The sequence below is a fragment of the Mesoplodon mirus genome (genome assembly GCF_964341445.2).
Source record: "Mesoplodon mirus genome assembly, chromosome: 8".
In the NCBI taxonomy this organism is placed as follows: domain Eukaryota; kingdom Metazoa; phylum Chordata; class Mammalia; order Artiodactyla; family Ziphiidae; genus Mesoplodon; species Mesoplodon mirus.
Window position 1 is genome coordinate 57,214,094 of NC_138984.1, and position 27,791 is coordinate 57,241,884.

At 37.3% G+C, this 27,791-nt stretch overlaps 1 long non-coding RNA gene across 1 annotated transcript in view; it reads right to left on the reverse strand.

Moving 5' to 3' along the window:
* LOC309809589 overlaps nucleotides 1-27,791 on the reverse strand; it is a 380,658-nt gene that overhangs the window by 275,199 nt on the left and 77,668 nt on the right. Inside the window, exon 3 of the long non-coding RNA XR_014294876.1 lies at nucleotides 23,085-23,139. This is a non-coding gene — a long non-coding RNA (uncharacterized lncRNA). The remainder of the gene's footprint in view (nucleotides 1-23,084; nucleotides 23,140-27,791) is intronic.

Here is a 27,791-nt window from a genome sequence, read left to right on the forward strand (position 1 = left end):
AGAGAGCAATGGTTTTAAGTTCTTCCTGCAACTTTTACTGACTTCACCTTGATTTCCTCCTGTTCTACCAACCTCACAGGATCAGTTTAACTGGTAGATGAAAATCCACCTGGTTAACTGAAATGATCCCTGCAAATGCAGGGAAATATAGCAATCAAATTTTTAGAAAATGCAGAATAAACTGCAAGAAGCAAGCATAAATCAATAGGTTTCTCTCCCTACTTTGTATACATATACCATTTTCAGATCAGCTACTTTTAAGGGAACTTCAACTTGGTTTTGAAAGAATCTAATAGAGAAGAACCATGCAGAATTTTAGTTCAAAAAAGCAAATGGCACAGGGTAACAAAACTGAATGACTGGGTAACCCAAATAGATTACTTCTGTTGATGGGACTGTTTTAGGGTGATCTCTCCCGGGTAATTGGATTGACTTCCTGCTCAACCCAGGGTTTGCCACTGTGCCCTTTATAATCCATTGCACACTGTGATCCCCCCTGAAGAGTTAGTGCAAGCCTGTTAGAGTACGTCTGAGTGTGGCCTGATGCAGTGGTATTCAAACTATGTTCCTTAGTACTTGAGGGGAACGTTCCACGGGGGTGATTCAGGAACAGGTGGTTAGTATGAAAGATTCCAAGAAGGTTTTGAAGAAAAGTGTTTAAGAAGGCAAAACTCCCAGAGCCCTTTCCTTACTTAAAAAAAATAACTCCACCAGTATCTGTTTAAATATCAGGAAAAAAAAAAAAAAGAAAGAAAGAAAAAGAAAAGAAAGATAAGAAAGAATAACTCAAGGAATTGGGAGAGAAATAGCTGAAAAACGTTAGAATATGGTGTCAAAGAAAAAAGGATGCTAGATGACATGTTTAAAAATACAGAAACATTTTCAAAATAAATGTGTGATTGAAGGAATTCGTGTTAAACTACTTCAATGAACGCTATTTGGGGAGAACAGCAAAGATAGAAGTTAGATTGGCGGCTAAAGAAGCATGGAAAATGTTTGGAATTCTCACTAGGAAGAAAGGAATGGGGCTTAATTTGAGATAAATACTAGAGTTGGCTAAAACCAGGGCTGCCCAGCAGAGGTCATTTATTACATGAATCATAATCATTCTATAATTTTCCCTCACTTCATTCTGTAAGTCAAAGGCAAGAAGACAGAATACAATGAAGGTCGTGAAACAATCTTATTTGAAAGGTACAGATTGGCAATATAAATACTTATCAATTTTAGATCAGAGTCTCAATTAATATTTGGATTGTAAGTAGAAAAATAATGGAAAAACACAGTAAGCTTATCTCATACGGTACTAAGCTGTGTAAAAAGTTTGTGCTCTGTGTTATATTATCGGATTCTAAAATAATGACAATGATTTGGACAATTCTTTGACACTCAAGAGTTGAAGATATGGGCCCTTCATCTAATTGTACATGTCCTTTTCTGTTATATGATTTTTAACAATAATTAATTTTTTGGTTAATATTTAAAATAACTAAAACCTGGCACTGCAGGTGAAATACTAGGTTCATGTGAAAATACTTAGTTTTGTACCTTGGTTCGTATACTTGTACACAAGGGAGACACAAACTGAAGGGGTAAAGAGCACAGATCTGAAGTTGAGTCTCTGTGAGTTGGGGTCCCTCTTAATTACATGCCTGTGGGCAAGTTGCTGAAACTTTCTCAGTTTTCTTAACTGCAAAATGAGAATTTAAAAGTACCACATTCATAAGAAGCTGTGATCATTAAATAAAAAGCTCTATTTAATGAGTAATTCATGGCCCATAGTTCGAGCCAACTACTACTAACAATACTATTATTGTCTATGATGTGGCATCACACCTTAAACATCATACTTTTAATTTTAACAATTCTCTTGAGACCTGTTTTCTTCAACTCCTTTAACTTTATCTCCCATTAAAAAAAAAAGCAACAGAATGTAAGTTTCACGAGGGAAGGGGTTTTTGTTCAACTTTGTTCACTGCTCTGGAACCAGGACTTAAAATAGCAGCAAGTACATTATATGCTCTTAATAAATATTTCTGAATAAATGTATACAATTTTATGCTTTAAAATGAAAGATGAGAATACTTAGATCAATATGCTTCTCTCTCCTTTTACGACTGTCCTTTTAACAGAAAGAAGAAAAAAGTTAACAGAAACAGAAGAAAGTTTATTACTTACAATCACAGCTAGTTAAATGGTGGATTTATACTGTTCGATAAAATGGATGCTTCTGCTAAGATAGAAAATAAAAATGAGGAACGCAGAGAGAAATACTGTTTTAATTTGTCTGAACAAATCCTAATAAATTAGTTTGGTTGGACATATCTTGTTAATATAGAAGAACATGCCACTTTGCCTCCTAGTCTTGGGAGGTCATATCTATAAATGATGAAGATGTGGAGATAATTCTAATGGGGAAAATCAAGTCACTGGAGCTTCTGTGTTATGGCTGTTTAGAAATTACCAAAGGAGCCATTCTGCACTTGATTGTCACTTAATGCTAATACCAACTATATATGTTTTTAATTTTAACTAATACAGTATTTATACTGACATTCTTTCCATTGTCCCACTATTTCCCAAGGAGAAATACTTGCCACGGTAGGAATCAGCCAGGAGAAGAATAAAAAGGCATGGTATAAAATTTCAGTGACATGGATGGATACATATTGTGATAATTATATTCTGCCTCTCTAAAGTTTTCATGACTCTCTTAAATGAAAAAAATTATTCTCTTATTTAAAACTTTGAGTAACAGGACTCTGTATAGGTATGTCTCTTTGCTATGTTTCACTCTTTGGCAAAAAAAGACTCAACTACAATCGGCTAAGAAAAAATTTTCAAAAAAATTTTTTTTCCTTTCTTCCCTAGCACATCAAAATTCATCTAGATGACAGGTATAGGACTATTATCATGGTACACAGGCTATCAAATTTACTTCAGTTATTGGATTTTTTTTTTCCTTTCCCCTTGGATTGTTTAAGAAGCAAAGCAATCATTTCACTGGAGAAAGTTCATTGGAGGAAGACGAAGTTACAAACAAGGATCAGTATTCCAGGTGGCAAAGAAACTCAGTCATGTAAATCTCATTAAAATACATCACCCTCATTGAATCAGCCATTATGAGAGCCTTAGGTACACTGTGAAGAAAGGCCCTATACTTGACAGATTTCCTTTTCCCCCTTGATGTGCCTCCTACCTCAAGTCACCATCACTTAAATACTATCCCTAAATCCATCATTTCTTCCAGGGGCTCTCAGCTGAAACCTAAAGATTATCTGAAGAGGGAAAGAGACAATCCACCAAAATCTTAAAATAAAACTGATGCTATCTCATAATCAGCTGGATTTTCCAAAAAAGAGGACTCATGAAAATATGATGACAGAACTCTGGAGAGAAATTTCATCTTAACTCCATCAACTAGTCTCAGGGTAAACAGGATTCTAAAGTGTGGAGTGTGGGACTGGAGATGGTTCATATCTACAGAGTAACTGCCCTTTGGCAATTTGGTAAGAGAATAAAGGAAAGGTATAGCAGATAAAGGCTTGTGAAATACATTCAAAGAATTTCATAATTTTCTCTACCTTTGCATCGGGATTTATAAATTGTGGACAGTTTTTTGGTAGAAAGGAAACCACTTCATCCCTAAGTGTCAGTCTGAAGAAACTATCCTTCTCTACTCCCCACTATTTCTTCGATGGTCTCTTCTCTAAGGCAGTGGTTCTAACCATGGGTGCACATTAGAATCTCTGAGGAAGCTTAAAAATTACTAGTGTCTTGGCCTCAGCCTTGCAGATCCTGATTTAATAGGTTTGGACTGGAGCCAGGCCTTGGTTCTTTTACAGAGTGCCCTGGGTGCTGTGGATGTGCAGCATGGGATGAGAAACGTTAGCTTACATACTGGTATCTTTTACTCTCTCCACTTGTCAACTAACATCTGTAGTTAAAACTAACTGTAACCGTTCTAACTAACCAATCAGAACGGTTAGAGTTAGTTTTAACTACAGATGTTAGCTGACAAGTGGAGAGAGTAAAAGATACCAGTCAGAATGGTCATCATCAAAAAATCTATAAACAATAAATGCTGGAGAGGGTGTGGAGAAAAGGGAACCCTCTTGCACTGTTGGTGGGAATGTAAATTGATACAGCTACTATGGAGAATAGTATGTAGGTTCCTTAAAAAACTAAAAATAGAACTACCATATGACCCAGCAATGCCACTACTGGGCATATACCCTGAGAAAACCATAATTCAAAAAGAGTTATGTACCACAATGTTCACTGCAGCTCTATTTACAATAGCCAGGACATGGAAGCAACCTAAGTGTCCATTGACGGATGAATGGATAAAGGAGATGTGGAACATATATACAATGGAATATTACTCAGCCGTAAAAAGAAACAAAATTGAGTTATTTGTAGTGAGGCAGATGGACCTAGAGTCTGTCATACAGAGTGAAGTAAGTCAGAAAGAGAAAAACAAATACCGTATGCTAACACATATATATGGAATCTAAAAAAAGGTTCTGAAGAACCTAGCGGTAGGACAGGAATAAAGACGCAGACGTAGAGAATGGACTTGAGGACACAGGGAGGGGGAAGGGTAAGCTGGGACGAAGTGAGAGAGTGGCATGGACACATATACACTACCAAATGTAAAATAGATAGCTAGTGGGAAGCAGCCGCATAGCACAGGGAGATCAGCTCGGTGCTTTGTGACCACCTAGAGGGGTGGGATAGGGAGGGTGGAAGGGAGATGCAAGAGGGAAGGGACATGGGGATATATGTATAGGTATAGCTGATTCACTTTGTTATACAGCAGAAACTAACACAACATTGTGAAGCAATTATACTCCAATAAAGATGTTTAAAAAAAAAACAACTCTATGGGCCCTTTTGTGGAAAAGGAGTTCTTAAAAAGATCAGGGATAGATATTTAACCCTTCCATTACCACCTAATATGTAGTAGGTAGTTTTCACATCTGTCCATGACCTGTCATTATGCAGCTCATAAAGTCTGTCCAAGGCTCTCCCATCTACTACTTTTCTTCCATATCTCCTCCCTTTTCCACCACCTCCTTCCCATGGTGCCCTCATGCTATGCCCCAACTTCCGTGCTTCCTCCATCTGGGTTTGCTCTCTTGACCATGACCCATACCGCTGGATAATATGCTGTGTTTCCATCTGTCTGAGTCCTTTTTTTATCCTACATGAGAGCTTGTAAACTTCTCAGGTAATTATACTTTGAGGCCTAAAAGTTTTGATGTAAGTAGGTGTGATTTTTCAGTTCTTCAAGGAATGATTTATCACAAAGAAGTGAGAATTTCAAGCACCTTAATAGATCACTAGAAAAGGAATTTTAGCATGTTGTAGCATTTCCCAAAACTGATTCTCCAGAAATCCAGTCCCCTGAATGATTCTGGAGAGATTTTTTTTTTAATGCAATAAAATAGGTTCATTAAAGGCTGCATTCTATGTCCCTGGTTTGAAGAATTCATGTATATACTAACATAATGAAGACACTGAAAATTACTTAAATAAATAGACTAGTTTTTACTTTGCTTTGTACAGTGTTTTGCAAAATTACCTGATCTCATAACCCATGTTTTCCCATAAAACTTCTATCACATTGTATACAAAACTGTCCCTCAATGAAGTCTCCTTTGTGGCAGCAGGGGTGTTCATCTGGAGGAGCTGGAAATGAATTCAGTTCATATAATGCCACCTAGAGCTCATGCACGAAAAAGCAACAACAGTAAAGCAGAAAAGCAATGTAGTAAAGCTATCATTTATTAAATAATTATTATAATTTTATAATATATTATCCTATACCATCTCATAATTTATATATTATGTGTGTATGTCACTGTGTTAAGTATATTTATAAATGAAGGTGATACTAAGTATTTTTGTTAAACATCCCACTGCATCAAATCCTCAATCATAAAGTAGGCATAATTATACTCTGCACTTTATAGAAGGAGAAACTTTGACTCAGAGAGATTAGGGCATAAATCTAAAATAATGTGATTAACCCCCCAAGAATCTGGAAATTAAAATCTTGTCCAATTCCAGGCACATTTCTTAACTATTTTATGCTAGACCACCTCCTATGGCACTGTGGTACACCAGTACAGGGGGAAAGCTGCACGGTAAGGAAATGGTGGATTGCATCACCTAATCGCACAGCACTCTGAATCACTTCACTTACCAACATATGTAGTTTATCTTACCTTAAATGTTTAATATATTTTATTCTCATTTGTACCAGAAGCAGATTATTGACAACAAAAAAATAAAGTTTAAAATAAATAAGGCAATTACACTATGTTATAGTTAGGCATCAAAGTTAATTCTAAGCTTTTTAGCAGGCAGTGAAAAAGGGGGAATACAATCCATTGCATGCTCCATCTCATCCAAAATATAAAAGCAAACAAGTGAATCAACACAAGCAAAATTTTTTCTTGATACTGAGATAAAAGGTTTTTGTTTCCCAAGGGTATTCATAATGAGCCCTGTGAACAGTGCCCTCACAGTAGAGTATTCTGTTTCCTTGCTTGCATTTTATTAAGTTTTTCAACACAGACCAAGGGCATTGTACCAAAGCATGATTCAGCAAATGGCTGATCACCCAGGCAGTGTGGAGCTGGTGGTGGAGGTGAGAGGCAGGGTGCAGAAGCAACGTCTTGTATTCTAGGTGAAGAGTTGTCTGTTGGTCTCTCCCAAATTCAAGGATGGACTATTTTAGAGGATCCAAGGGAATGGATGGACTGATACATTCAAGCAATTCTTCATAAATAGTGTTTCTCTCAATCCAATGAAGCCTTTGATAGTTATCAGTAGGGAGTTCTAGCTTATAATCCTAGCAAACACCTAGAAAATCTATTATCCAACAAATAGAATCTGATCATCAAGCATCTGTCTTCCTAGGTATTTCTTTGAGGTCTCTTTTAACTCTCCCTGACCTACCCCCTCTGTATTATATAAAGGAGAAGCAGCTTTTAAAGAAATATATATATATATATATATTTTCCAATAATCTTTCCTGAGACAACTAGACAGCTCTAAAACATTAGCAGCCCATATCTGTCATTTCAAGGTAGTTTTCTACAGTTTTCATCTTTTGTTCTTGTTTGTTTTCTATCCAAAATGTAGAAAGGGGTTAGGTGATAATAAGGGAGGTAATGGTACAGTCTTTAACCACCCTTTTGGAACTGCCTGAGAGCCCCCATCCACATCAACCTCAGAAGGAGTTCATCTCTTCTTTGGCCATTCACCACATGGGGTGGTTTGAACTTCATGGTTCAAACAAAGGAAAGGTCATTGTAATTCCCTCTGGGAAATTTTTGTGAACACTTATTCTGGCACATGGCTCTGGTCCTGTACTTTGCATAAGCAGTAAGAGGAGAATCATCTTCCTCCATGAGCCCTTAAACTCATTTCCATGTGTGGAATTGGTTCAATTCAGTCACTGAAATTAAGGAATTATATGATTTATAGAGCTAATTGCTGAGTTAAAACGGGAAAAGATTTCCATCACATCCATCATTCAAGTCTTGTGGGTTTTGTCTAAAAAAGCAAGTTGTGGAGATTCAAACAAACTAAAATATTTACTTTTCACTTGCTTTATTGGTTATCTGTGTGATGGATATTTGTGTTCCAATTCAACCAGGGCCTATCACTGTGGGGTGGGGTGGTAGGATGGAGGAGCAGAGAGGAAGAATTAGTTGATGATATTTACCTTGCTTGTTTTCTCCTAGAAATTCTGAAATTGGCCAACTTCCTTTTACAGAGGCATATAGCCAGGAACAAATACTATCTAATTTCCTGATTTCTGTAGTTGAAAAGATAAACAAGTTTTCTGGCTTTCAATCCTCTTCCATCAAATACTAAGATGAGTTGTATAAAGTCAGGTCTGCATGTGTAAAGTCAGGTCTGCATGTTAACTGAATCTTTTCTCTCTGCAAATCCCTGCCATAGATGCTCCAGAGAACATTAACAAAGAAGATGGAACAGACTTTATCTTCAGAAAGCATCAGTATTTTTTATAAAATTTATTTTTAGAGAACTTCAGTCCCACATAAGAGTGAGAGTGCATGAACTGGACAGAAGAGAAGGGATGATTAGAGGATGGTCAATATTTGGGGAAATGAAAAAACAACAAACTTTCTTTATGTGGTGCTATTGCTGATGATGACAGGACCCAGACTGCAATTGTGTGAGGAAGTGGCTGGATTGGGGTGGAGGAAATAATCCTTATGGAGGAAATAATTCTTACTTCTATAGAGGTCAAGCCATCTTCTACTTGTTAGATCATTTGCTTCTATGTTGAAATCCCTAAGAATAATGGCAGGCTTGTGTGGAAGAGAAGACATTTATCTGGTGAATGAGGGAGAGGACACAGATATAACAAAAACAAGGAAGAATAACACTAGTAAAATCTGATGACACGTTCCAAAGAAACTAGAATTTGTGAAAATGGGAGAAGGAGAATTTTTTTGCACATAAAAACTGGGAGCATACAACCCCTTAGGCTTAGAGCTTTGAGGCTCATGAAACTGAGTATGGAAGGGAATGAAAAGCAGGGGAAGCTAGGACCTCAGGAGATGGTCCCGTTAGTTAGAAAACAGATCTTTGGAGAAGAATGTAAGGATGTAGAGAAGTTTCTTGATCACAGACCCTGAATCCCATAGGACATAGTAATAATGGTTTGGGGAGAAGAGGTGAGAACAGGAGATGGGTCTTGGTAGAATACGTCTGGTGCCATATGGGAATAAATGTCCATGTGATGACTGAAGATCTAGGATGCTTGGGCTTTGCACAAAGACGGGGGCAAAAGGAAAGTTTGGTTATTAATAATGCAATGAACCTCAGGCCTCAACTTTTGGTAAAAGCAAGAAGAGACAAGATTTCATTTTGACTGGGATGACCCTCTAGACTGAAGGTGTTGAGGGACTGCAAAAATATCAGAAGCAACAATCTGGAGTGGAAAGGGCAGGTACCAGCCAATATGGGAACAGTGTTCTGCCCAGCCACCGTAGCAAAGGGCACAGTTATTCTTGATAAATTTACTAGATCCACTTATTTTCACAACTGATTAATGCATAGGTATTTTATAAAAATAGTATCATCGCAACCACCAATAGTATAATCCTAACTACAACATATTAAGCACTTGGTATGTATCAGGTACTTTGTATACAATGTTTTAGTAATCCTCACAACAACAGCCCCTGATGTTAGATGTTATAATCTTAATTTGCAGTGATGTAATTGTAGCTTTTTGAGGTCAAGGTCATTGAAATAGGAAACTAGAAATCTAGTGGAGGTTTTTTCTGGCTTCAGAACAAATGATCTTTCCAACCTTTCAAAATTGATTTCTACCTTACGGCTGAAACCAATTTCTAATGAAATCTATTCGTCACTTTAATGTAGTGGTTTTCAAAGTGTCATCCCTGAACCAGCAGTATCAGCATCACCCGCAAACTTGTTAGAAAGTCAAATTCTCTGTCTGCCCAGACCTACTGAATCAGATAATCTTGGAAATGGACTCAAAAAACTATGTTTAACAAGTCCTCTGATACTGATGCATGCTAACTTTTGAGAACAACTGCTTAGTCATAAATCTTTGCAGAATGAACAGGACATATAATTAATACCACATTTCCTCTTTTTGTGTATGAACAGGATTTGAGCAATTGCTCAGCATAGTAAGAGCATGATTTTCCCCTGCAATTCTAAATTTCAACTCTGCAATAAAATCTTGTGAGAGATACTGTTTGGAAAATGGCCCCTCAACTTTTTTATAATTGCTTTAGATATACCCCAAGCCTCAAAAATCTATCCAACCAGGGGTCAGGTCTTAAGGAATCATAGGTTGGCTTCATCTTTTGAGACTCTGTCAGGTATTTCTTCTGATATTTCGTCCATTCTTTGACCTCTATTTTAAAGTTATTTTCTCTTTCATGCCTCCAAAGACTTAGACCTGTTTTTAGGTTTCGTTTGGCCTAAAGGAAAGGTATATCCAAAGCTAACAGTTTATTTCAGCAAGGAGCCTCAGGAAATCTTCACAGAAAAAGGTCAGCATGTCATTACCTGCTATGAGATATTGGTGTGCTGATATGTAAGTTTAGGCAGTAACTTGATAAGCACTGATATTACTGGAAAACACTCTCTAGAGAACAGCAGTGAAAAAATTTATTCTGTGAAATAACTTCACTGAAATAGGGTTTTAAAGGTTCTGACCTGAATACCCAAACATTTTTAAAAATGACACTGTGCCTAGTATAGGGTGAACAATCAAAGAATGTGAATTGAATGAATGAATGTACAAACACACTTCAAGAATCAAGAATTAGATTACATTCTGAGAAAAGAAGGCATAAGTGTAATACATCTTAAGATAGCAGGTCTATCTAGAGATATAATCCATGTTTTGGAATAGTAAACACATTAAAAAGATGATTGTTAATCAAAACTAATTTTTCTAATATAATCAGTACTCAATAAATGTTTATGTTTGTTGCTGATAACCATTCAGAATACATTCGTAGAAAGTACTGCTGGTGAGACCTTCAAGATGGAGGAGGTGTAAGACGTGGAGGTCACCTTCCTCCCCACAAATACATCAGAAATACATCTACATGTGGAACAACTCCTACAGAACACCTAATGAAGGCTGGCAGAAGACCTCAGACCTCCCAAAAGGCAAGAAACCCCCCACGTACCTGGGTAGGGCAAAAGAAAAAAGAAAAAACAGAGACAAAAGAATAGGGACGGGACCTGCACCAGTGGGAGGGAGCTGTGAAGGAGGAAAGGTTTCCACACACTAGGAAGCCCCTTCGCAGGTGGAGACTGCGGGTGGCAGAGGGGGAAGCTTCGGAGCCGTGGAGGAGAGCGCAGCAACAGGGGTGCGGAGGGCAAAGCGGAGAGATTTCCACATAGAGGATCAGTGCCAACCAGCACTCACCAGCCCGAGAGGCTTGTCTGCTCACCCGCCAGGGCGGGCAGAGGCTGCAAGCTGAGGCTTGGGCTTCAGACGTCAGATCCCAGGGAGAGGACTGGGGTTGGCTACATGAACACAGCCTGAAGGGGGCTAGTGCACCAGTTAGCCGGGAGGGAGTCCGGGAAAAGGTCTGGAGCTGCCTAAGAGGCAAGAGACAATTGTTTCGGGGTGCGTGAGGAGAGGGGATTCAGAGCACCACCTAAACGAGCTCCAGAGATGGGCATGAGCCGTGGCTATCAGCACAGACCCCAGAATGGGAATGAGAAGCTCAGGCTGCTGCTGCAGCCACCAAGAAGCCTGTGTGCAAGCACAGGTCACTATCCACACCTTCCCTCCCGGGAGCCTGTGCAGCCCGCCACTGCCAGGGTCCCGTGATCCAGGGACAACTTCCTGGGGAGAACACACGGCACACCTCAGGCTGCTGCAACATCATGCTGGGTTCTGCTGCCGCAGGCTCGCCCCACATTCTGTACCCCTCCCTCCCCATGGCCTGAGTGAACCAGAGCCCCCAATCAGCTGCTCCTTTATCCACTCCTATATGGGCAAAGAACAGCTGCCCTCAGGTGACCGACACGCAGAGGCAGGGCCAAATCCAAAGCTGAACCCTGGGAGCTGTGCAAACAAATAAGAGAAAGGGAAATCTCTCCCAGCAGCCTCAGGAGCAGCAGATTAAATCTCCACAATCAACTTGATGTACCCTGCATCTGTGGAATACCTGAATAGACAATGAATCACCCCAAAATTGAGGTGGTGGACTTTGGGTTCGTTTTCTTCATCTGATTTGTTCCCGGTTTTATGCTTATCTTAGGTAGTATTTAGAGTTTATTATCATTGGTAGATTTGTTTACTGATTTTGTTGTTCTCATCATTTTTTTTTAATATATAGATATATATATTTTTTTCCTTTTTCGCTTTACGTGAGTGTGTATACGTATGCTTCTTTGTGTGATTTGGTCTCTATAGCTTTGCTTTTACCATTTGTCCTAGGGTTTTGTCTGTCCTTTTTTTTTTAGTATAGTTTTTAGTGCTTGATATCATTGGTGGATTTGTTTTTTGTTCTCATTGCTCTCTTCTTTCTTTCTTTCCTTTTTTTTAACTTTTAATAATTTTTTTAATTTTTCATTTTAAAAACTTTATATTTTAGTTTTCTTGCTTTCTCTCTTTCTTTCTCCCTTTTCTTCTAAACCATGTGGCTAACAGGGTCTTGGTGCTCGGCCAGGTGTTAGGCCTGTGCCTCTGAGGTGGTAGAGACAAGTTCAGGACATTAGTCGCCAGAGACCTCGTGGCTCCATGTAATATCAAACAGTGAAAGCTCTCCCAGAGATCTCCATCTCAACTCTAAGACCCAGCTCCACTCAACAACTAGCAAGCTACAGTGCTGGACACCCTATGCCAAACAACCAACAAGACAGGAACACAACCCCACCCAGTAGCAGAGAGACTGCCTAAAATCATAATAAGGTCACAGACACTCCAAAACACACCACCGGATACGGTCCCGCCCACCAGAAAGACAAGATCCAGCTTCATCCACCAAAACAAAGGAACAAGTCCCCTCCACCAGGAAGCCTCCACAACTCACTGAACCAAGCTTAGCCACAGGGGCCAACACCAAAATCAAAGGGAACTACGAACCTGCAGCCTGCAAAAAGGAGACCCCAAACACACTAAGTTAAGCATAATGAGAAGACAGAGAAACACACAGCAGATGAAGGAGCAGGTAAAAACCGACCAGACCAAACAAATGAAGAGGAAATAGGCAGTCTACTTGAAAAAGAATTCAGAGTAATGATAGTAAAGATGATCCAAAATCTTGGAAATAGAATGGAGAAAATACAAGAAACATTTAACAAGGACCTAGAAGAACTAAAGAGCAAACAAATGATGATGAGCAACACAATAAATGAAATCAAAAATTCTCTATAAGGAATCAATAGCAGAATAACTGAGGCAGAAGAACGGATAAGTGACCTGGAAGATAAAATAGTGGAAATAATTACCACAGAGCAGAATAAATAAAAAAGAATGAAAAGAATTGAGGACAGTCTCAAAAACTTCTGGAACAACAATAAACGCACCAGCATTCGAATTATAAGGCTCCAAGAAGAAGAGAAAAAGAAAGCAACTGAGAAAATATTTGAAGAGATTATAGTTGAAAACTTCACTAATATGGGAAAGGGAATAGTCAATCAAATAAAGGAAGTGCAGAGAGTCCCATTCAGGATAAATCCAAGGAGAAACACACCAAGGCACATATTAATCAAATTATCAAAACTTAAATACAAAGAAAAAATATTAAAAGCAGCAAGGGAAAAACAACAAATAACATCAAGGGAATCCCCATAAGGTTAACAGCTGATCTTTCAGCAGAAACTCTGCAAGCCAGAAGGGAGTGGCAGGACATATTTAAAGTAATGAAAGGGAAAAACCTACAACCAAGATTACTCTACAGAGCAGGGATCTCATTCAGATTCAACAGAGAAATTAAAACCTTTACAGACAAGCAAAAGCTAAGAGAATTCAGCACCACCAAACCAACTTTACAACTGCTAAAGGAACTTCTCTAGGCAGGAAACACGAGAGAAGGAAAAGACCCACAATAACAAACCCAGAACAATTAAGAAAATGGTAATAGGAACACACATATGGATAATTACCTTAAATGCAAATGCATTAAATGATCCAACCAAAAGACATAGACTGGCTGAATGGATACAAAAATAAGACCCATATATATGCTGTCTACAAGAGACCCGCTTCAGACCTTGGGACACATATAGACTGAAAGTAAGGGGATGGAAAAAGATACTCCATGCAAATGGAAATCAAAAGAAAGCTGTAGTACCAATTCTCATATCAGACAATATAGACTTTAAAATAAAGACGATTACAAGAGACAAAGAAGGACACTACATAATGATTAAGGGATCAATCCAAGAAGAAGATATAACAACTGTAAATATTTATGCACCCAACATAGGAGCACCTTGATACATGAGGCAAATGCTAACAGCCATAAAAGGGAAAATCAACATTAACACAATCATAGTAGGGAATATTAACACACTACTTTCACCAACAGGCAGATCATCCAAAATGAAAATAAATAAGGAAACACAAGCTTTAAATGATACATTAAACAAGATGGACTTAATTGATATTTATACGACATTCCATCCAAAAACAACAGAATACACTTTCTTATCAAGTGCTCATGGAACATTCTCCAGGATAGATCATACCTTGGGTCACAAATCAAGCCTTGGTAAATTTAAGAATATTGAAATCGTATCAAGTATCTTTTCCAACCACAATGCTAAGAGACGAGATATCAAATACAGGAAAAAATCTGTAAGAAATACAAACACATGGAGGCTAAACAATACACTACTAAATAACCAAGAGATCACTGAAGAAATCAAAGAGGAAATCAAAAAATACCTAGAAACAAATGACAATGAAAACACGACGACCCAAAACCTATAGGATGCAGCAAAAGCAGTTTTAACAGGGAAGTTTATAGCAATACAATCCTACCTCAAGAAACAAGAAACATCTCAAATAAACAACCTAATCTTACACCTAAAGCAATTAGAGAAAAAAGAACAAAATAACCCCAAAGTTAGCAGAAGGAAAGAAATCATAAAGATCAGATTGAAAATAAATGAAAAAGAAATGAAGGAAACAATAGCAAAGATCAATAAAACTAAAAGCTGGTTCTTTGAGAAGATAAACAAAATTGATAAACCATTAGCCAGACTCATCAAGAAAATAAGGGAGAAGACTCAAATCAATAGAATTAGAAATGAAAAAGGAGAAGTAACAACTGACACTGCAGAAATACAAAAGATCATGAGAGATTACTACAAGCAACTATTAGAACAAGCAACTATATGCCAATAAAATGGACAACCTGGAAGAAATGGACAAATTCTTAGAGAAGCACAACCTTCCAAGACTGAAACAGGAAGAAATAGAAAATATAAACAGATGTATCACAAGCACTGAAATAGAGACTGTGATTAAAAATCTTCCAACAAACAAAAGCCCAGGGACCAGATAGATTCACAGGTGAATTCTATCAAACATTTAGAGAAGAGCTAACACCTACCCTTCTCAAACTCATCCAAAATATAGCAGAGGGAGGAACACTCCCAAACTCATTCTATGAGGCTGCCATCACCCTGATACCAAAACCAGACAAACATGTTACTAAAAAAGAAAATTACAGGGCAATATCAGTGATGAACATAGATGCAAAAATCCTCAAAAAATACTAGCAAACAGACACCAAGAGCACATTAAAAGGATCATATACCATGATCAAGTGAGGTCTATCCGTGGAATACAAGGATTCTTCAATATATGAAAATCAGTCAATGTGATAAACCATATTATCAAATTGAAGGAAAAAAACCATACAATAAGCTCAATAGATTCATAAAAACTTTTGAGAAAATTCAGCACCCATTTATGATACAAACCCTCCAGAAAGTAGGCATAGAGGGAACTTACCTCAACATAATAAAGGCCATATAGGACAAACTCACAGCCAACATCTTTCTCAATGATGAGAAACTGAAACCATTTCCTCTAAGATCAGGAATAAGACAAGGTTGCCCACTTTCACCAGTATTATTCAGCATAGTTTTGGAAGCAATCAGAGAAGAAAAAGAACTAAAAGAAATCCAAATCGGAAAAGAAGAAGTAAAGCTGTCACTGTTTGCAGATGATGTGATACTATACATAGAGAATCCTAAAGATGCTACCAGAAAACTACTAGAGCTAATCAATGAATCTGGTAAGGTAGCAGGATACAAAATTAATGCACAGAAATCTCTTGCATTCCTATACACTAACAACGAAAGATCAGAAGGAGAAATTAAGGAAACAATCCCATTCACCATTGCAACTAAAAGAATAAAATATCTAGGAATAAACCTACCTAAGGAGACAAAACATCTGTATACAGAAAACTATAAGACACTGATGAAAGAAATTAAAGATTATACATGTCCTTAGATTGGAAGAATCAACACTGTCAAAATGACTCTACTACCCAAAGCAATCTACAGATTCAATGCAATCCCCATCAAACTACCATTGGCATTTTTCACAGAACAAGAACAAAAATTTCACAATTTGTATGGAAACACAAAAGACCCCAAATAGCCAAAGCAATCGTGACAAAGAAAAATGGAGATGGAGGAATCAGGCTCCTGGACTTCAGACTACACTACAAAGCTACAGTAATCAAGACAGTATGGTACTGGCACAAAAACAGAAATATAGATCAATGCAATGGGATAGAAAGCCAAGAAGTAAACCCACACACATATGGTCACCTTATTTTTCATAAAGGAAGCAAGAATATACAATGGAGAAAAGACAGCTTCTTCAATAAGTGGTGCAGGGAAAACTGGACAGCTACTTGTAAAAGAATGAAATTAGAACACTCCCAAACACCATGCACAAAAATAAACCCAAAATGGATTAAAGCCCTAAATGTAAGGCCAGACACTATAAAACCCTTAGAGGAAAACATAGGCAGAACACTTCATGACATAAATCACAACAAGATCCTCTTTGACCCACCTCCTAGAGAACTGGAAATAAAAACAAAATAAACAAATGTGACCTAATGAAACTTAAAAGCTTTTGCACAGCAAAGGAAACCATAAACAAGATGAAAAGACAACACTCAGAGTGGGAGAAAATATTTGCAAATGAAGCAACTGACAAAGGATTAATCTCCAAAATTTACAAGCAGCACATACAGCTCAATATCAAAAAAACAAACAATCCAATCCAAAAATGGGCAGAAAACCTAAAGAGACATTTTTCCAAAGAAGATATACAGATTGCCAACAAACACATGAAAGGATGCTCAACATCACTAATCATTAGAGAAATGCAAATCAAAACTACAATGAGGTATCACCTCACACCAGTCAGAATGGCCATCGTCAAAAAATCTACAAACAATAAATGCTGGAGAGGGTGTGGTGAAAAGGGAACCCTCTTGCACTGTTAGTGGGAATGTAAATTGATACAGCCACTATGGAAAACAGTATGGAGATTCCTTAAAAAACTAAAAAGAGAACTACCATATGACCCAGCAATCCCCCTACTGAGCATATACCCTGAGAAAACCGTAATTCAAAAAGAGTCATGTACCACGTGAGTAGGTTCATGAAGGTTCTGAAGAACCTAGGGGCAGGAGAGGAATAAAGACGCAGATGTAGAGAATGGACTTGAGGACACAGGGAGGGTGAAGGGTAAGCTGGGATGAAGTGAGAGAGTGGCATGGACATATAAACACTACCAAATGTAAAACCGATAGCTAGTGGAAAGCACCCGCATAGCACAGAGAGATCTGCTTGGTGCTTTGTGACCACCTAGAGGGGTGGGAGGGAGACGCAAGTGGGAGGAGATATGGGGATATATGTATAGCTGATTCACTTTGTTATACAGCAGAAACTAACACACCATTGTAAAGCAATTATACTCCAATAAAGATGCTAAAAAAAAAAAAAAAGAAAGTATTGCTTTTCCTTGCAGATGGAGGTATTGAGAATTATGTTGAGTTACTGCATTCTGAGATATCCAATCCTTGCTTATATCCCCATGGTACAGGGATTTCACACATATAGATACACAGTATATTTTGAAAAATAGTTAATTATTTTTATTTATCCAAAATTAACCAGAGGGACTTCCCTGGTGGCGCAGTGGATGGGAATCTGTCTGCCAATGCTGGGGACACGGGTTCCATCCCTGGTCCGGGTAGAACCCACGTGCCACGGAGCAACTAAGCCCACGCACCACAACTACTGAGCCTGCGCTCTAGAGCTCGAGTGCCACAACTACTAAACCCACGCACCACAACTATTGAAGCCCACATGCCTAGAGCCCATGCTCCGCAACAAGAGAAGCCACCACAAGGAGACGTGCACCACAATGAAGAGTAGCCCCCACTCGCCACAACTAGAGAAACAGCAATGAAGACCCAATGCAGTCAAAAAAAAAAAAAAAAATTAAATCTTTAAGAAAAAAAAATTAACCAGAATAGTTTTAATATACAAATAACTCATGACAATAGCTTTTATCTCTACTGGGGTCCCTCTAAGTCTCTGGGCCACAGTTGATTCAGTTGTAAAATGGAAAAATAATATGACAGCTGTATACACATGGTACTGATTTCTAATTTAGTGTGGGACTGCTTGTAGAAAAAACCATACTGGAGTATTTATAGAAGAAAATTTAAACTTTGAGTTTTTTAATTAAAAAAATAAGCTTATGGTATTCCTCTGAAAGCCTAAATGTCTACAAGGCCCCAAACTGGGACACGACATCCTTCTTTCACACACAGGGCTCTTTCTGAAGTACCTTCTGTGTTATCTCTGGGTTCTGACTTTCATCTAGAAAGGAAGGCAGGAAACTATAATTATACTGAGAGTGAACTTAGTAACTACCACGATGCTAGGTATTCTCCCTTTCATACATCATTTAATATTACAGAGGAGAGGCAAAGGAAATAATATATTTAAAATTACATCATAACAGTAAGTATTAAGCAAATGCTGTGTATTTCATTATCTCTTCATAACTTTTTCATGTGGAAAAATGAACAAATTCCTTAGGAAAGAGAGTTCCGAGCACTATGGAAATGAACAGTATTATTATTAATCACCTGCTACTTTTTAGGCTCAGTCCCAAGTGATGCTGAGGGGTACAAACTCTACTGAAACACAAGTCCTTTTTATTCATCGGTAGCCAACGATCTCAAAAAATTCTTTAATCTCTATCAATTTTTCACCTTACAAAACCTCATCCTCAAGCCTCCCGCTCTGACTGGACACTGAAAACACTGAGGAAGTAGGAGGAGTTGCTAAGAACAGTAACAATACTTTGAATGACACTGATAATAACTTTTGAGTATTTACTATACTCCAAGCACTATCTAATAGTACCTTCATTTAATAACCATATAAAATGGATAGTATACCTGTTAAGCCCACTTTATGGATAAAAAGACAAAATCTCATAAAGGATTAATAACTGTCACAAGGCAAGCTAATAATAAGTGGAGGTGACAGATACAAGCCCAGGCAGGCACTCTGGCTGTGAGTCTGTGCTTTGACATCTAGTCCTGAGGCTTTTTAATTATACAGTATGGGAATATATTAATAATGTTGGACTTAGACCATTTTTAGAGCATATTTCTTTCTTTCACCCTTAAAAATTGGGAGAAACTTCATATTCTTCCTCTTTAATAAACGTCTGTATTTCTAAATTACATCTGCTTTGTAATGAGCAGGAAGCTAACTTTATCCTGTCTTAGAAACACTAATGGAGCTGTATGCACTAATGTAAAATAAGCAAGAGTATCTAACAGACACACGTGGGCACCTTATATCCAATAGAAACATGTGTACTTTATATCCAATAGACATATGTGCACATTTTGGAATGACTGTTTTGTACTAGGATTTAATAAAAAATGATTTCCATGATTACAGATGCAAGTATAAATTTGTTATTTGGGACCTTGTCTCTAAGTATCTCCTAAGAGAGTAGCTTGCGTATAACAAGTGTTTATAAAGAAATTTGCGTGGGTGGAAAGAAGATGGAAAAAGTACAGAAAAAGAGGTAAATTGAAAAATGAAATTGAAAGCAATCATGATATACAAACTTAGTTATTGAAATATAACTGGCTTAAAGGATTATGCTTAAAACCAAGGTAAGTGGAACTCTCTGGGGGAACCAGTTACTAAGACCCACTTGGGCAACATGACCAGCACTGAATAGGATTCCTGACTTGCCTCAATAGAGAATATGGTCTCATCTCTCACCAACTTTCTGATCTTTGAATTTCTTACTTGATTTGATATATGTTTTTTAACTGGGGTTTTGTTCCATCATGTAATAGAATATTTAAGTCTCACTGATGTTCTGACTAAGCTCAGTGACACATAGGCAATTATGGAATCCTTTAGAAATAACAGTTGTTAACAATTTACCCAGGTTCTTAGAATCAACCTTGAGCCCTGAATAGATACCAGTAGATTCAGGACCCCTGATCTAATCAGTTGTCCAATTTTCTTTTGCTGCTTCATAACTGGTTTTTGGTAGTCCCTAATATACTTCTTCCCTTTCATTACTGACTACAAACCTTTATTCAGAATCCTATACAATTGCTTCTTAAGATACCATCAAAGACAAATTCTCTGGAAACTGAACTTTTATGGTCAAACAGCACTGTTAAAAAAAAAATTAAGTTCACTAAAAAGTGTGACTGAACTTTTATTCAACATAGCTGGATGAATGAATACTGAATGGAACTGTGTATAGGAAAAAAATGCAACCGTTTTTCAGAAACAGTGTTTGAAAATGTTCAGCTTATTTCCAGAAAAGAGTTATTGTCAGATTTGTGGTCAGTTTTCAAGTGCACTGCTGCCCTTACTCTATCAATTAAATGTATGTCCATTCTTTGATACCTAGATAAATCAAACTTCTGGGAAGCCTTCACTGATCACATTAGTCCACAATGATTTCTCTCCCCATTCAACTCTAGTGTGACTCTGAATCACACTGCTCAATAGTGTTTATATGCTTCTTAACTTTGTTCCATGTATTCAGTCATATTTAATCAACAAAATTGGAAGCTCTTCAAGGGCAGAGATCAGACCTCATTTGTTTTTCATACTCCCCCAGGTACTTAGCACCAGTGTCTGCCATGGAAATACTCTGCTGAATGATTCACTGAATCAAGTGCCATGTTATTACTCACTTTGGTATCTAGACCCTTAAGCAGGGAGAGATAGGGCCCCAAAGTGGAAAGCGAGATTTGTCTCAACAGAACTGGACAAACAATTCAAGTCAATTCAGATCAATGAACATTTATTACCCAGACTGCTGCAGTCTCCATTGATCTCTGTTTTCTTTGAACTTCTGAGCACTCTTGTCTCTAATGCTCAACAAAACATTTACTCATGTGTTCTCTTCTACCATGATTTAACTGTTCTGGGTGTATTTGTCTCATTTCCCCTCCATTAGGGTGTATGAGGTTGAGCCAACTAATAATCACTTAGATTTAACCATTTTGACCTACACATATTTCAACACTGTGTGGATCTAAAACATTCTTTAAAGCAAGATCTGTGTCATATTTCATTTATCAACCAGCCTTTTCCCAGTCTGAGAGCTTGGTGGGTGTTAAAAACATATTCAATCAATTCAAACATGAATCGAGCATCAAAGTGTCAGAAATTATGCTTTATGATAAATGATTTAAATGAATTCATATTTATTATGTTAGGAATACTTTGTTTCTTTGTACATTCAAAAATGTACGTGTGCACATATATACACATACATGTTTTTCATTATGTCTATATCTACATTTATATTTATATGAGAATTAGCTTTGTTAAAAAAAGCAATCAGCCATGGATCTTGCTACTTAAAAAAGTTAGAATATATGAGAACCTGTGATAAGTAAAAGGGAGTGCATTCTCTCAGACAAAGTACAGAATCGAGTCATACCACAGAAGCTTGGATTCTAAGAGGTCTGCCATCCGAGCCAGGCAAGTCAGTGAACAAACACTTTGGAATATATCGTCTATTCAGTGTTCGATGATTTTTCCAGAAAAGCGATTCCACTAGCTGCATTGATATCCTTTTTAGTATCTAATTTCCCTGGCCATCAAGAAATTCCTTTGTATGTCTAACATAAATGTCTTAGTACAATTTAAGTCTATTTTTTCTTATTTAGCCCTCTGTAAAGCTACGTCACTATTGATCAACTGTTTCCTCCTCTCCCTTGGCTGGCTGGATTGTGAGAAGATTTAGGAATTGCCATCTAGTTAACAAGCCCTAAGGAACCTGCCTGCACCATCTGTGCTCATTTAATATCTGCTTTAAAAAAATCTTAGTTTAAGAGAAAGAAAATGTGGTAGTGTTTCGAAGTGATGGAAATAAAATGTAGTGAATGTATGAAAAAGTATGTGGTGACTCAGGTTCAAAACACTGGCCGTACAAAGAACTGTTATTATAATTACTGTCAGTGGTGAAAGACAACTTTTTGCAACTCTCTCTGCAAAACATCTGTGAAATATGTCCTGAAAACAGTCTGGCTTCTGACTAACTGTCAAACACAGACTCAAATACCTATAGCCCTCAAATACAGAATTCTGCCTTCGTGAGTGCTTTTGCTTCGTTTCTGAAACCTGTCAAGCAGCCATGCCACTTATTTCCTCCCTTGCTTCCTCTCTCCCTGACCCAACATGACATGTCCTTAAGAAATAGTTTAAGAGTCTCTCCTCCGTGAAGACGCCTCTCTCCTCTGATCTCCTTTTGTGTTTGTAACCAGACTCCAGCACTATGTTAGCTGAAGATTTCATTTCTTTTTTGATTCATATGATTTAGTCTCCTCTCCCCAGTTACACTGTAAAATCCTTCAGGGCAACAATACACATTAATTAATAGTTTCTGACAAAATTATTCTTCTTTTAGGTCTCTAAGAGGCAAAACAGAAGAACTTCTGTGTAGTAAAACGTGTGCACGCGCGCACACACACACACACACACCAGAAATCATTGGCAATTCAGACCAAATATTATGAAAACAACAAGCCAGAATTCCTCTATATGTACAACTGTTGGTTCCTGGCTTCCGTTAACTTGACATTCTTGAGCTACCCATTTGTCTGATCCAATATTGGTAAGCAGCAGAGAAATAATGATTGCTTCCTAAATATGCCACCACAAGTTTGGCAACGCACGATAAAAAATGTGAGTCTCTAACCCCTGTCTCAACCACATACTGAGAATGTTTTAAAGCCTACTTCAACCACACACTGAGCGTATTTTATTGGACTTTCTCACTATATCAGGGAAGAATTTTCTTTAGCTGATTGTGCCTGTGCACCCATAACTCCTTGTTTTAATTCATTCTTTCAACCAAAACCTATAAAACATTCTATGTATCAGGTAATAAAAGACAGAAACACATTAGATTAAAGAAGTAAGAAACACGGGCTCTTAATCCAAACCATGGAATGAGCTCCATCACTTACTCAAAGTGTGGTCTTAGGAAGGCTTCTTAATCTTTCTGCTCCTCAGGTTTCTCATCTGTAAAATAGGGACAGTAATAATATTTATATCACAGAGTTGCCTTAGGGGTAAATAATTTAATATATGTTAAGAAGTTAGAATATTACCTAGTACTTAGAAGCACTATGTAAGTATTAGCTTTTAATTTTATAATTAATTATATTAAAATGTTTTTAAAAAGCTTTAAAAGACTCAGTGCATTCCCCGTGGGACAACTGGACCCATAAAACATATGGGCTGATGGATACAAAGGGGATATAGACAAGGGACAATAGAGGCACGGAGCAAGGAGTGCTTCTGTTGCTGAGGGCATCAAAAGACTTTCAGAGAAGAGGGGCTAAAGGTGATTTTTGAATGAGGAAAAGGAGTTTTTAACATGCAAAGTAAGGGGAGGCAATTCTAGGCAGAGGGAACATTCATGCAACGTTGTATGGAATTGTACTACGGGACAAGGCAGACAGCACAAACAGACCACTGAGATGCAGTCTCTGCCCTATGGAAGCCAATGTGTAGGGAAGAAGGAACATGTGATAAATAACCACAGCACTGAACAGAGTGTATAATGAATTTCCTGTGAGCACTGAAAAGTAGTAAATAGTCATGCATTTGTATCTGTCCTTTATTGAGTATCATTAAGTCTTCACGTCAACTCTATATTGTGGATATTTTCCCCATTTTACAAATAAAGCAACTGAGGCACAGAAAGACTGAAAAAAGATCTACCCAAGGTCATACAATTAGTTAGTGGTAGAATGAGTTTTGCAACCAAAATTCGTCTAAGATTATGAAATTAACAATAAACTATGTTTGTTTATATTTAAGCCGTATATTAATGAAAGAGTAGAATCTGTATGAAGAAAATTAAGGGTTGACAGGTGGTATCAGGTGCTTGGTCCCCAAGAGAAATATTTTGAAAAAGCAATCAAAACTGAGAATCAGTTTATTTAAAGTAGACTCTTCTTTTAAATAAAGCATCTCTGAAGTGGCTGCTTTATCATCTAATACATACATTTGAGGAGAAAGGTAGGTAGGTAGGTAAATAGGTAGATAAGATAGATAGATGTAATTTTTTGCTACCTAATATGCTAATTATTAATAGAATACAAGTGAGATTTACTGAATTACTCTCTAAAATTGTTTTTGACAGAGCTTTATCAAAATAAAACTAAGACCTTGGTAAACATTAATCACTCTAGTATAAACTGTTGCTTTGAAGGTTGTATATGAATTGTTTGCCTTATGTGTCCTTATGGACAATTTAGATAGAAAAGGAAATACTATGAAAAAGAGGAGGAGGAGAAAATTTGGAGAAACAGGTGTGTTATTTTTCTACCAATTACCTCAATCCTACTGACCTTTGCTTCAATTTAAGCTATTCTGGTCCATTCTGTTTGCTTTTCATTCTCCGTGCTGATGTGTTTTCATTTCTGCTCTTTTGTTGACTTTTGGTTCCTATTTCACTGAAGTTCATGGCTCCCTGGCTACTTCCTCCACCCCCTTGCCCCTACCCAAACCTCTCTATAGGAGGCTGGGTCTTCATACGCATAACTAAGTGGGAACACTAACGCAGTTACCCAAATAGTCAGATAAATGCATTTACAAATCTGAACCATACATCTAATTGCTTCTTTTTTCCACTTTACTTACAGCATCTGTACTATGAATATGGTCAATCACTTTCCAGCTGAAGCCACAATTATGCCCATGAACATTCACTCCCTTCAGCCAAAGAATCAATTTAACTGACTTTCCCTCCACTGACTTGAGTGGTCAGTGGGAGTGAAAGATTAGTTGCTTCAGAGTTTTGAAGAGAAAGCTTTTGGATTTATGTTATAAAAGCATCTCTTTAACTAGTTCTGGTAGCTCTCTGATGCTTCATGCACCCTGTGCAGTTACTAAAGACTCTCTCCATGAGTGAGTGGCAGCGCAGCTCTAAAACAATTACAAGCATTTAAAAAGTAATTATCAGAGAATTCTAATGCAAACAAAATATCTATTTTGACTACCATGAACAACCCTGTACAAACATTTCTCCCCCTCTCTCTGTCATAGATTTGGCTCTCCATTTCACAGAAGATTTAATTACAAATTTGTCTTCCTTATCTTCTGGGCCCACACTGCTGCTTGCGAAAAAGAGAGATGATACAGGTAGTAGTGGCAGAAGGGTCAGAGTCAAGAAAGGCAGAAAATATAGATTTAAGGTTAGGGAGGATATTTTTTAATAGAAGTGCACATGGCCTTGTAACTTTTAAGCTAAAAATGTGTTATTTAGAAATCATCTGTAATTATATTCTGAGAGAGGAAGTTGACAAATCATAACATAGCTCTATTCCCTTTGTTGCTTTATATGAAATGTAATTTAAATAATATATTTTTTAAATTAATAACACTTTGGATTTCATTTTTTGTTTAATTTCTTTTTCTCTTAATGAAATAAGTGATACCACCTTTTGGTACATATCCCTATAAATATCATCATGTAAATATAATATTTCTGATTTGCTATTTTATTAAATTCTATTAATCTTGTGGAAGACAATTTGAAGACATAGGATTATATGCGTTTGTTAAATGCACGTGAACACTCTTCTCTGAAAATATTACCATCCTCTGAACCTGTGTTGTACACTATGGTAGCCACTAGCTACAGGTGGCTACTGAGCCCCTAAGATGTGGCTAGTATGAATTGAGATGTACAGGAAGTATAAAATACACACTGAATTTTGAAGACTTAGTTAAAAACAAAAAAAGACCACAAAATATCTCGATAATTTTTTATGTTGATTATTTGCTGCAATGATAATATTTTGGATATACTGGGTTAAATAAAAGATCTTATTAAAATTATACCACCTATGTCTTTTTTTCACTGTGACAACTAAAAAGTTTTTAATTTCCTATGTGGCTTGCATTATGCTTCTAGTTGGTAATACTGGTCTAGATAAGGGAGGGCTGCCTCCTAACTCTGTAAAGGCATTGAGAGAAGAGACCATTTATTCTGTAAGATTCTGGCCTCAGTGGAGATGGAAACTGGCACTTCTGGGAGGAATGAAACTGATTACTGACTGAATTCTTAATTAGTCTTGGAGTTAGAATGCTCCTTAAGTCCACAATGGCGCCTACTAACTAAATTTTTGGCAGAAAAATAGTGCCATTTCAGCTACAGAATAAAATATTAAGTCCATCAAAAAGAACATTTGGTTGGAAGGAATAGAAGAGGGAGGGAAGAAATAATAAAGTAAGCCAAAACATCGATTGAACTTAAATAGAAAAAATAAACAATTGCCAGTTTGGTACCATTTAAGTAGAGAAAAGACAGCCAAGTAACTTGATTAATTATGCACTTACTGCCAAGAAGAAATCTATATTTCCATTTGTTTCCCCAGTCAGTGACCTGCTAAGGAAATTTTGTGGTTTAGCATAAACTAGACTTTTGTTCTTATAGCACAATTTTTGGAAATTCTACTTTTCTTTGGTAAGACTTTCCTCTTATTGGTACCTTAACAAATAGAAGCACTTCTATCACTATGTTTTTCTTTTTTACTCCTCTTGTCTGGGCTAGTACTACACTCCCTGAGAATAAATTATGCAGCAGTGAATTCTCTCAGCATACCATCTAACGTTCTGGGAGAGAGCTTACCATCCACACAATACAGTAAAAAGTAAACCATGAAATAGAAGACCAATGACATAAGTAAAAGGTAGTTTGTTATTATAGTCAGAGAACTTTATTTTAAAATATCTCATCCAATAAAAGGCAGAAAACTACCATGTCCAATCAGCCAAGTTGAAAGCCTGGCTCCTGTCTTAACAATTCCTTGTTTGGGGACCACCTTCCATTCTTTTGAAACACAGGGGAGAATGGTTGTCATGAAAATGTAATGCTTCTCCTGGAAATGCTAATCCTTGTTGCCACTTTATCATCCCAAGAACCCTCTAATGGGAATTTCATTAATATAATGATGGCATTCTTTGTGGCGTTTGGAGACATGATCTCCTCTGAAATAGGTTAAAACTCTAAATCATTCTCAAGCATCACAATACCTTGCTATGAGTCAGGCAATGACACATGTGGCCAGTTAACTGAAGAAAAAAAGTCATCAGACAGGATTATAGCTGCTTCTGCAAGTAGCTTGAGTCTATACTGATACCAATATTTTCTGATCAAAATAAATTCAATAAGCAGTACTTTCACATGATAAGTAACATAGGGAGTTGGGTTTTTTTGTGTGTGTGTGGCTTACCTGTATTGGTTTATTATAAAGGACAAAAACTAAGAACAGCCAAATGGAAGAGATGTACAGAAAAATGTTTGGGGATGGGGGAGGCATGCCCTGCCTTGGGTGCATCACCCTCTCAGCACGTCAATGTGTTTACCAATCCAGAAACTTCAGAAGATAACAGCACATTTTTATATCATTATATACTTTAAAATTATGTTTGGCTTATCAATATTTTTAATCTATTTTAAGTCAAAATATAAAGCTAACTTCTATACATCCATACTATCCACAGCTTCAACCTACATACCATCCTACTAAAGGGCAGTCAGTGTAATCTCCAGGTACCTGAATTTCAGGACTGGTCCTTGTCCAGACAGAAAGCGCATGCCTTTGGCCCTTTCTCTTCCGAAATATTACTTTTCATGTTGAGACTCTACTCTGGGTGGT